Source organism: Hemicordylus capensis, chromosome 5 (assembly GCF_027244095.1).
Source record: "Hemicordylus capensis ecotype Gifberg chromosome 5, rHemCap1.1.pri, whole genome shotgun sequence".
Classification (NCBI taxonomy): Eukaryota; Metazoa; Chordata; class Lepidosauria; order Squamata; family Cordylidae; genus Hemicordylus; species Hemicordylus capensis.
In genome coordinates, this window is record NC_069661.1 from 143,298,550 (window position 1) to 143,309,059 (window position 10,510).

A 10,510-nucleotide genomic window follows, 5' to 3' on the forward strand; every position below is an offset into this window, starting at 1 on the left:
CAAATCAGCAATGGGCAGGAAGGCAGAGATATCTGCAGGGCCTGAGGAGCTAGTGCAAACAATCTGCAGATGACAGAAAGAGGTCAACAGTTTGCATTGTTTGAAGCATACTGCACACCAAGAAAAAACATTTCCATACAACAGAAATTGTTTTATGAAAGGCAGCAAGGGACAACAGAAACAGTAGATGGGTGGGTCACACAATTATGCCTCCTAGCTAAAGACTGTGCTTTTTATGATAGTGATCAAATTCAAAAGATGCAAGAGAAATTATTGCAGGTGGAGGACTTAACTCTATAAAAAGCATTAAAAATAGTCTCTTGAACACAGATGAAAATATTGCAAAATAAATCCCAAGAAGTGCATGGGATTAAGAAACAAGGGGCAAACCACAGACAGGCAGAAAGATAAAACTGCTAGGCGCATAAAACTACTCTTGAAAAAGTCGAGACAAAAAACTGTAAAAGATGTAGGAAACCACACAGCAAAGTGGAGAAATACCCAGCATGGGGAAAAATTTGCCACAATGGTAAAAAGAGAAACCATTTTGCACAAGTAAGCACGGCAGAAAATAAAATTCTGAGAAAAGTACATGAAATACAGGAGAGGAATCTCCAGATGGAAGAGGCACCACATCTTAGAGATGTGCATGAATCGAGATTTGTGCACTGATTTGAAGTTCAGCTCAGGCACCTTTAAAAGTGAGGAGAGCAGGTCTGCATGCTCCCTACCACCTCTTGTCCAACAGCAGCTAGCAAATGGATGCCAAGCATGCGAAGACCTGTTCTCCTCTCTTTTAAAAGTGCCCGAGCTGAGCTTCAAATCAGTGCACAAATCTTTGCTTGTGCACATCTCTAGCACAAGTGCATTATTTCTGGCAGTAGTAACAAAAGGCAGAAAAAGAAGAAAAAGAGGCAAAGGTGGCTATAAATATAGGCAGAAATAATAAAAACAAAAATAGGCAGAAATAAGAAAAATCAGTTTAAGTTTGATACAGGAGCTGATGTCAACTGCATACCAGGAGAAATGTACAACATAATTTTTGTGGATGAGGCAGAATTAGAGACTACAGATATACCAATCCTAACAGGATATGGAGGGGATTCATTAAATGCACTTGGCAGATGTACTTCGAGATGTGAGTACAACAAAACAGTGTATCCTCTAGAATTCTGTATAGTGGACACTCCCACAAAAGCACTTCTAGGATTAAGCTCATGTAAACAATTAAGTTTTTTTAACCAGTTTAAATTGTTTTAATGTTTTAATTTTGTTTTAATTTGCATTGTGTTTTTTGTAAAATGTCTAGAGACATATGTTTTAGGCAGTTTATAAATATGTTAAATGAATGAAAGAATAAATAAATATATTTGTTGTCCCAGAACACACAGAACAAAGAAAGAGGTTAAAGAATGCTTTCCAGAAGTATTTACAGGTTTAGGCTGTGTACCAGGCCAATGCCATATCAAACTGAAACCAGATGCTAAACTAGTTATTCCTGTACCAAGAAAGGTTCCTATTGCTCTTATAAAGAAAATTGAGAAAGGAGAGCTGGTTTTGTGGTTGCAAGCATGACTTGTCCCCCTAGCTCAGCAGGGTCCACCCTGGTTGCATCTGAATGGGAGACCACATGTGTGAGCACTGTAAGATATCCCCCTCAGGGGATGGAGCCGCTCTGCAAAGAGCATCAAGGTTTCAAGTTCCCTCCCTGGCATCTCCAAGATAGAGCTGAGAGAGGCGCCTGCCTGCAACCCTGGAGAAGCTGCTGCCAGTCTGTGTAGACAATATTGAGCTAGATGGATCTATGGTTTGACTCAGTATATGGCAGCTTCCTATGTCCTATGCACACAGAACATATGGGAGCACTGATGAAGCCCACAGAATGGGTAAGCTCTATGATAGCCATGGAGAAGAAAAATTCTGAACAGTTATGGATTTGTTTGGATCCAAGAAACTTAAATCAGGTCATCATGAGAGAACACTACAAACTTCCTACAAAGCCGTACTGGGGACACTGAGAGGGCAGTGGAATGTATGTGGAGAGGGTGCTGGGTTTTGAGCAGAATGGGTGCTTAAGAGTGGGAGTATTCACTGCTGCCGACAACTCAGCGGGGCACACCGGAAATATGCCCTGCTGCCCTGTGGGCCAGTCCGAGCCTGACTCTAGATGATAGAAACACACAAACTGTCTAAAGCCAAATATTTTAGAGTACTGGAAGCACAATCTGTTTACTGGCAATTGAAGCTATATGAGGAAAGCAGTAAAGTGGCAACTTTCAACTTCCCATTTGGTCACTGGTGCTTCACCAGATTATCTTTTGGAATTTCCTCAGGTCAGGGAATTTTTCACAAAAAAGCCCATTAAATACTGGAAAGGTTACAAGGTGTGGAAATCATTATTTATGATATATAAGAGCCCCTGGTGGCGCAGTGGTAAAACTGCCGCCCTGTAACCAGAAGGTTACAAGTTCGATCCTGACCAGGGGCTCGAGGTTGACTCAGCCTTCCATCCTTCCGAGGTCGGTAAAATGAGTACCCAGAATGTTGGGGGCAATATGCTAAATCATTGTAAACCGCTTAGAGAGCTCCGGCTATAGAGCGGTATATAAATGTAAGTGCTATTGCTATTGCTATTGCTATATTAGTGTATGGCTCCACCCAAGAGGAACATGACAGTAGTCTGAAAGCACTTTTGGAAAGGTACAGAGAGAAAAACCTGAAATTAAACCACAAAAAGATAGAAATTGGAGTCAACAGCGTAAATTACTTTGGTCACTGCTGAAGGAATAAAACTAGACCCAGACAAGATTGCAGCAATAAAGCAACTGAGAATCCCAAAGTCCAGATCAGAGTTGGAAACTATAATGGGAATGCTTAACTACTTAGCCAGATTCTTTCCAGGATTAGTACAAGCAACTACGCCACGGAAAGAACTATTCAAAAAGAATGGGTTTGGAATGAAACTTATGACGGATTGTGAGGAGCTCCAAAAGGATCTCTCCAAACTGGGTGAGTGGGTGACAAAATGGCAAATGTGGTTCAGTGTTGGAAAGTGTAAAGTGATGCACACTGGGATGAAAAACCCCAACTTCAAGTATACGCTGATGGGATCTGAGTTGTCGGTGACTGATCAGGAAAGGGATCTTGGGGTTGTGGTGGACAGCTCGTTGAAAGTGTCCACTCAATGTGCAGCAGCTGTGAAAAAGGCCAATTCCATGCTAGGGATCATTAGGAAGGGGATTGAAAATAAAACTGCTAATATTATAATGCCCTTATACAAAACCATGGTGCGGTCACACCTGGAGTACTGCATACAGTTCTAGTCACCATATCTAAAAAAGGACATTGTAGAACTGGAAAAGGTGCAGAAGAGGGCAACCAAGATGATCAGGGGCCTAAAGCACCTTTCTTATCAGGCAAGGCTACAACACCTGGGGCTTTTTAGTTTAGAAAAAAGACGACTGCAAGGAGACATGATAGAGGTCTATAAAATCATGCATGGTGTGGAGAAGGTGGCTAGGGAGAAATTCTTCTCCCTCTCACATAACTCTAGAACCAGGGGTCATCTCATGAAATTGATTGCCAGGAAATTTAGGTATTTTTTCACACAATGCATGATCCACTTGTGGAATTCTCTGCTACAAGATGTGGTGATAGCCAACAACCTGGATGGCTTTAAGAAGGGTTTGAATAACTTCATGGAGGAGAGGTCTATCATCAGCTACTAGTCAGAGGGCTATAGGCCACCTCCAGCCTCAAAGGCAGGATGCATCTGAGTACCAGTTGCAGGGGAGTAACAGCAAGAGGGAGGACATGCTCTCAACTCCTGCCTGTAGGCTTCCAGCGGCATCTGGTGGGCCACTTTGTGAAACAGGATGCTGGACTAGATGGGCCTTGGACCTGTTCCAGCAGGGCTGTTCTTATGTTCTCTACAGTGTAGTTTATGATGATGTCATCCACCCCTAATTCAAGATGCTGGATGCTTGAACGCTTAAGGTGCAAGTGGGCTAACTTGTGAAGATGGTAATTAATAATCACTAATTATCAATTAAGATGATAGTGAAAGGAAAGTTGGCACATTAGTTCTTACCAGAACTTTTTTTAATCTTACAGTGAGGGAAATAAGTATTTGATCCCCTGCTGATTTTGTCTGTTTGCCCTCTGACACAGAAATGACCAGGCTATAATTGGAATGGTAGGTTTATTGTAGCTGTGAGAGACAGAATAACAACAAACAAACCCTCAAAAGCCCAGTACCCAAAAGTCAGCGATGGATTTGCATTGTAGTGAGGGAAATAAGTATTTGATCCCCTATCAACCAGCAAGATTTCAGGCTCCCAGGTGTCTTTTCACTATATGCAGGTAACGAGCTGAGATGAGGAACACCCTCTGTAAGGGAGTGCTCCTAATCCCAGCTTGTTACAGTACCTGTATAAAAGACACCTGTCCATAGAAGCAAGCAATCACTCAGCTTCCAAACTCACCACCATGCCCAAGACCAAAGAGCTGTTGAAGGATGTCAGGGACAAGGTTGTAGACCTGCACAAGGCTGGACTGGGCTACAAGACTATCGCCAAGACATTTGGCACAATAACTCGCAAATGGAAGAAACACAAAATAACTTTCAATCTCCCTCGGTCTGGGGCTCCATGCAAGATCTCACTTCATGGAGTTGCAATGATCATGAGAACGGTGACAAAGCAGCCCAGAACTACATGGGGGGAACTTGTCAATGATCTCAGGGCAGCTGGAACCATAGTCACCAAGAAAACAATTGGTAACACACTACGCCGTGAAGGACTGAAATCTTGCAGTGCCCGCAAGGTCCCCCTGCTCAAGGCAGCACATGTACAGGCCTGTCTGCAGTTTGCCAATGCACATCTGAATGATCCAGAGGAGAACTGGGCGAAAGTGTTGTGGTCAGATGAGACCAAAATCGAGCTCTTTGGCATCAACTCAACTCGCCGTGTGTGGAGGAGGATCAATGCTGCCTATGAGCCCAAGAACACCATCCCCACCGTCAAACATGGAGGTGGACACATTATGCTTTGGGGGTGTTTTTCTGCTAAGGGGACAGGACACCTTCACTGCATCGAAGGGACGATGGACGGGACCATGTACCGTCAGATCTTGGGTGAGCACCTCCTTCCCTCAGCCAGGGCATTGAGAATGGGTCGGGAATGGGTATTCCAGCATGACAATGACCCAAAACACACAGCCAAGGCAACAAAGGAGTGGCTCAAGAAGAAGCACATGAAGGTCCTGGAGTGGCCCAGCCAGTCTCCAGACCTTAATCCCATAGAAAATCTGTGGAGGGAGCTGAAGGTTCGGGTTGCCAAACATCAGCCTCGAAACCTTTCTGACTTGGAGAGGATCTGCAAAGAGGAGTGGGACAACATCCCTCCTGGGTTGTGTGCAAACCTGGTGGCCCACTACAAGAAACGTCTGACCTCTGTGATTGCCAACAAGGGTTTTGCCACCAAGTACTAAGACATCTTTTGTGAAGGGATCGAATACTTATTTCCCTCACTACAATGCAAATCCATCGCTGACTTTTGGGCACTGGGCTTTTGAGGGTTTGTTTGTTGTTATTCTGTCTCTCACAGCTACAATAAACCTACCATTCCAATTACAGCCTGGTCATTCCTGTGTCAGAGGGCAAACGGACAAAATCAGCAGAGGATCAAATGCTTATTTCCCTCACTGTAACTGTTATGAGATCCTGAGTATGCACTCTTACCCAGTACATTTAAAACACATTGGTAGACCACAGGAATTATAATAAATAATAATAGACCATGGAATAATTGAAATCAGCCCACCTAGGTTATAAAGGAGCTGAAACAACTATCAGCTGGACCGTGAGGCCGCATTGTCCCGAAGAATGTTTACTTCACTATAAATAACAATGACCCCAAACAGTGCATTTCAAATTATACTGAACTAATTTGAAAGGGGACTTGGAAGAATATTTCCTTAGTTTTGACTCAGATGGCAGAAAGGTAGAAACATATTGTGGCATGGCATTAGTTGATTGTTCCTAGGCTGTAGCTCACTTTATTTTTAAAACAGCTTTCATAGGCACAAAGTCATTACATCTCTCATCCCTCACTGCAAATGCCTTAGGCTACCTACCTTACTATGCAGCTCTCGTATACAGAGCGACACACAAAATAATGAAAAAGCACTTCAAAGTGTAATAATAAAAGTAGACTTCCATGGCAAAAGCACATAATTTATAAACTGCCTTCACAGCCATTTGCCAGAGGTAGTAATTAAGAATTATCTTGATTTATGCTTCCTTGTAATGTAATTGATTTTACAAAAATTAAATGCAGAGCTTAGAGAGAGTTAGTTGATCCCAATAGTTTGGAAACATACATCAAAGAGAGCTAGCATCCAACCACCTAGAACCGCTGCAGGACAAATTAACATTCAGTAGTGCAGCTGGAACATTTCTTATGCCCTCAGATCTAATAAACACAGAAAAAATAGATCACACCAGAACATTTGGGTGTGTTATTTCAGCATGGTAAAATTCCAGTAGAGAACCTCGACTCCTTCCCTTAGGATTACAGCTATTTTCAGCTTCCTGCAGTCCAAAAAGGTTTTCTGGCTTCCTGTTAAAGAGGAAAGATGTCCCTCTCTTTAGGCTTCCGTGTGGCCTGGTAATAGATGGGACACTATTGGTAGGCAACTGATCCAAACACCTGGAGTATAGCTCATACCCTGCCAGGGTAGGTGCTGAAATCGTTTTGCCTAGTAAAGGATGCTGAAGGAGAGATGGCAGTTTTGGATTTGGCTAGCATACTGTTGACTTGGAGAGACACGATTGATTTATGACAGGATCTGTTTGTCCATGTGTAAAGAAACAGTGTGTTACAAAGATACTTCTATGATTTACATAAGGAGTCTTCTGTAATCTCTTCTTCAAAGAAAAAATATCAGCATTTGAAACTCATGGCAAGTGACAATTGGATGAAATAAAATCTAGTAACAGACACAAAACTGGCAAAGATGTAGCAGAAACCATATAAAAGTAAGTAGAACGGAGCATTGGTTACTCACCATGAAGGCTCCTTCTTGTCCAAGGGCGTCTCACATGTGGGTTATCTTGACCCAAGTGACTATGATAATTAGCTTAGCTTTTCAGTTCGGGAGGAGCAAGCCCCTCTTCAGTTCTTTTAGTACTAGAGGCGAATGGTACATCAATGAAAACAGGAACCTGGTAGACACCTTTGGACTCCGCAGCAAGAAGGAGCCTTCATGGGGAGTAACCAGTGCTCTGTTCTCTGCTGCTCTGGGTCCAAGGGCATCTCACATGTGGGGACATACCACAGCCTAAGCGCAACCAGGGAGGGTGCCAGTGACTACAGTGTGGTAAGTATCTGCTGGAGGATCCTCCTCCTGAACGCTGCCTGGGCAAGAGCAAAGATGTCTAGTTTATAGTATCTAGTAGAAGTAGAGGGCACCCGCTAGGTTGCTACTCTGCAATGTCCTGGATGATGTGTTAGTAGGGGGGGGGGCGCAGATGGTTGCTGCCCTAGTAGAGTGGGCAAACAGCTTGGCGGGAGCCCTGAGGCTTTGTGATTTGTAAGCCAGAGTATACACGCCTAAAGCCACCTAGCTATGGTGGTAGGTGTGGCTGGTTGTCCTATAGAGAGAGGCAAGAATGAGAAGGGACTCAAAGGTTCTAAGTGTTATGTCTGCTTCATGCATGTTTTAAGGCACCTGCGGATCAAGCTTATGCCAAGCCCTTGCTCCCCAGGTGAACCAGTTTGGGAGTGGGGCAAAAGGAGGGCCAATAACATCCTGAGACATGTGGAAGGAGGACCAATAACATCCTGAGACATGTGGTAAGGCTACTGTTGGTCGGGGGGGGGGAGGGTGTGTGTGTGGGCGGGGGATCAGCTTCACAGAGACCTCCGGAATACTCAAGAGGTTTATGTACAGATAAGGCCCTGAATTCAGACACTCTGTGTGCCGAGGTAATGGCCCGAGGGATCCCAATTCAAAGGAGAAATATGGAGTGGAATTGAGGACAGTGGCTCAAAGGGAGGGCTCTGGAGAGCCTTAAGGATAGTATGTAATGTCCAGGTAAGGAAAGGATGGACCACCAGAGTAGACAGTAGTGCCCTTCAGGCCACAGGTTAAATGGAATTTGGCAACGCCTGGCGCCTTTAGAGGTTCTTGAGATTAGGTCCACTAAGGAGATGCCTTGGCAGCCTTAAGGTATTTGCGGAAAGCCCCTTGTCCGGTCCTTCTTGCAGGAACTGTAATGGGTGGTTCATGGAGGCGGACCCCTTGGGGAACCCATGGCAGGTTGACCAGCACAGGAAGGTACTCCATGTAGATTGGTATATCCTGCTAGTGAATGGCCGTCTGGATGCCAGCATTGTGGTGAGAACCCAAGCTGAGACTCCATGTTGTGTTAGCAGTAGACGTTCAGTTTCCAGGCGGCTAGCCCTAACCATCCTGGACCTGGGTGCCAGACCCGACTTGTGCCGCAGGAGAACTGGTGCCAGCGGGGGGGTGGGGCTGGGGTGGAATGCAACAGCAGGCCCTCCAGCCGTGGTGGCGATAGGAATCTGCCGCTTCTGCCTGTTGGTAGGGGAACCTCATGAAGAAGCAAAGCAGTTGTGCGTTTGCTGGAGTCGCAGATGGATCCACCGTCAGTGTTTTGAAGCGTTCTATGATGTGGAGGAAAACCTCCGGTCAAAGACACCATTCCCTTGGAAGGGGGACTGAGCGGATCAGCCAATCTGCTACTGTGTTCAGGAAGGCCCTGTACATGATATGCCAGCAAGGACACCACATGGTGTTCCGCCCAGTGAATAGCAGCGCTGTTTCCGCTTGCAGGGACATGGATCTGGTTCCCCCTTGCCAGAGCACGTTAGCCTTTGCTGTGGTATTGACCGTGCGAAGGAATACGTGTCAGTGAAGTATCATGGTCTCGAACTCGCAGAGGGCTAGCCGAATGGCTCTGAGCTCGTCAGTTTATACTGCGCTGACACTCTGGGGTTGACCACTTGCCCTGGATGGATCGGTGTTGGCAGTGCGCTCCCCTGCCCCTCCTGCTGGCACCTGTGGTAACAAAGATCCTGTGGGGATCCAGGAATTTCTTCCCCACCCACAAGGGTGGGACGGTGGTCCACTAGCGCAGAGTGTGAAGAACACCTTGTGCTGAGAGACGTGTATGTTGGATTTCACTGCAATGTTATTATTATTTTGTATCCTGCTCTTCCTCCAAGGAGCCCACAGTGGTGTGCTACATACTTAAGACTCTCCTCATGACAACCCTGTGAAGTAGATTAGGCTGAGAGAAGTGCTCAGCAAGTATCCTGGCTGAATGGGGATTTGAACTAGGGCCTCCTCGGTCCTAGACCGGTACTCTAACCACTACAGCACACTGGTTCTACCCCGCATGAATGGGTAGCAGGAACCACTGAAAGGGTCTCAGATGGGAGCACCGCCAGGGGATGGAGTGTAGACTTGCCACCATCAGGCTCAGAAGGCTGGATAGGTCCATGAGAGGCAAGAAACAAGAACCCAGCACCCTGTGGACCTCCTATTCCAGTGTGCGTTTGCGGTCCTTCTGGGCTGACTAATGTGACTTCGACTGGATAAAGGAGACCATCCAGGTACCCAGAAATCCATACACCCCCATAGTCTGAGGTATGCTATCACAGAGGCCAGGACCCTGGTGAGGATGCCCGGCGCCAAAGAAAGGTGCTTTGGATTGGTAGTGCACTCCCACATAAAGGACATGCTGACTGCCCTGGTGGATGAGTACATGTAAGTAAGCCTCTTTGAGGTCTGTGGACATGAGGAGGGCCAGATGATGTAGGGCTTCTGCAATGGATCTTAGTGATTCTGTGCGGAAGGTGTGCTTGCACACAAAGTGGCTTAGATGTTTTATGACCAACACTGCCCATAGTCAGCTGTTCTTTTTTGGTAGAGTCCCGAGCCTTGCTGGTGTCTTGGAACCCGTTTAAGGGCTCCTATTGCCTGGGGTGGCGAATTGCCCCCTGCAAGCCCTGGTGCTTTGTTTTCGGCGGGAGAGGGAGGGGGTAGAAACCTGTGAAGTGGCTGGATGGTGCACCCTATGGAGTAGCTCTCTTTTACTGTGGAGGTCCTACTCTCAGATGGCTGTCTGGTCGTCCTAGCTCTGCCCCAGTAGGGACAATGGGTTCTTGACCCCCTGACTCTGCCCTCCCAGGGGAACTGAAGCGAGTGAAAAGGGCTGAAATGACCACCTTCCTTGAAAGCGGTCCTGTCTCTTAGCAGAAGAGGGCATGACTTCCTTTAGCTCTTGATCCTAGTAGCATTTCATTTAGGGTTGCGTTCCCACATAGCTTGTGCTATCATATGGAACAGAGGCCACGATTGTCCTGGATGCAGCATCTACTTGCCACAATTTAAGCCCCAGATTGTGCCAGCCAATCACTAAGGCCATAGTAGCTTTGAATGCAAACGCAGCCCATCCAGGGCAGTATCCAGATGAACGCTT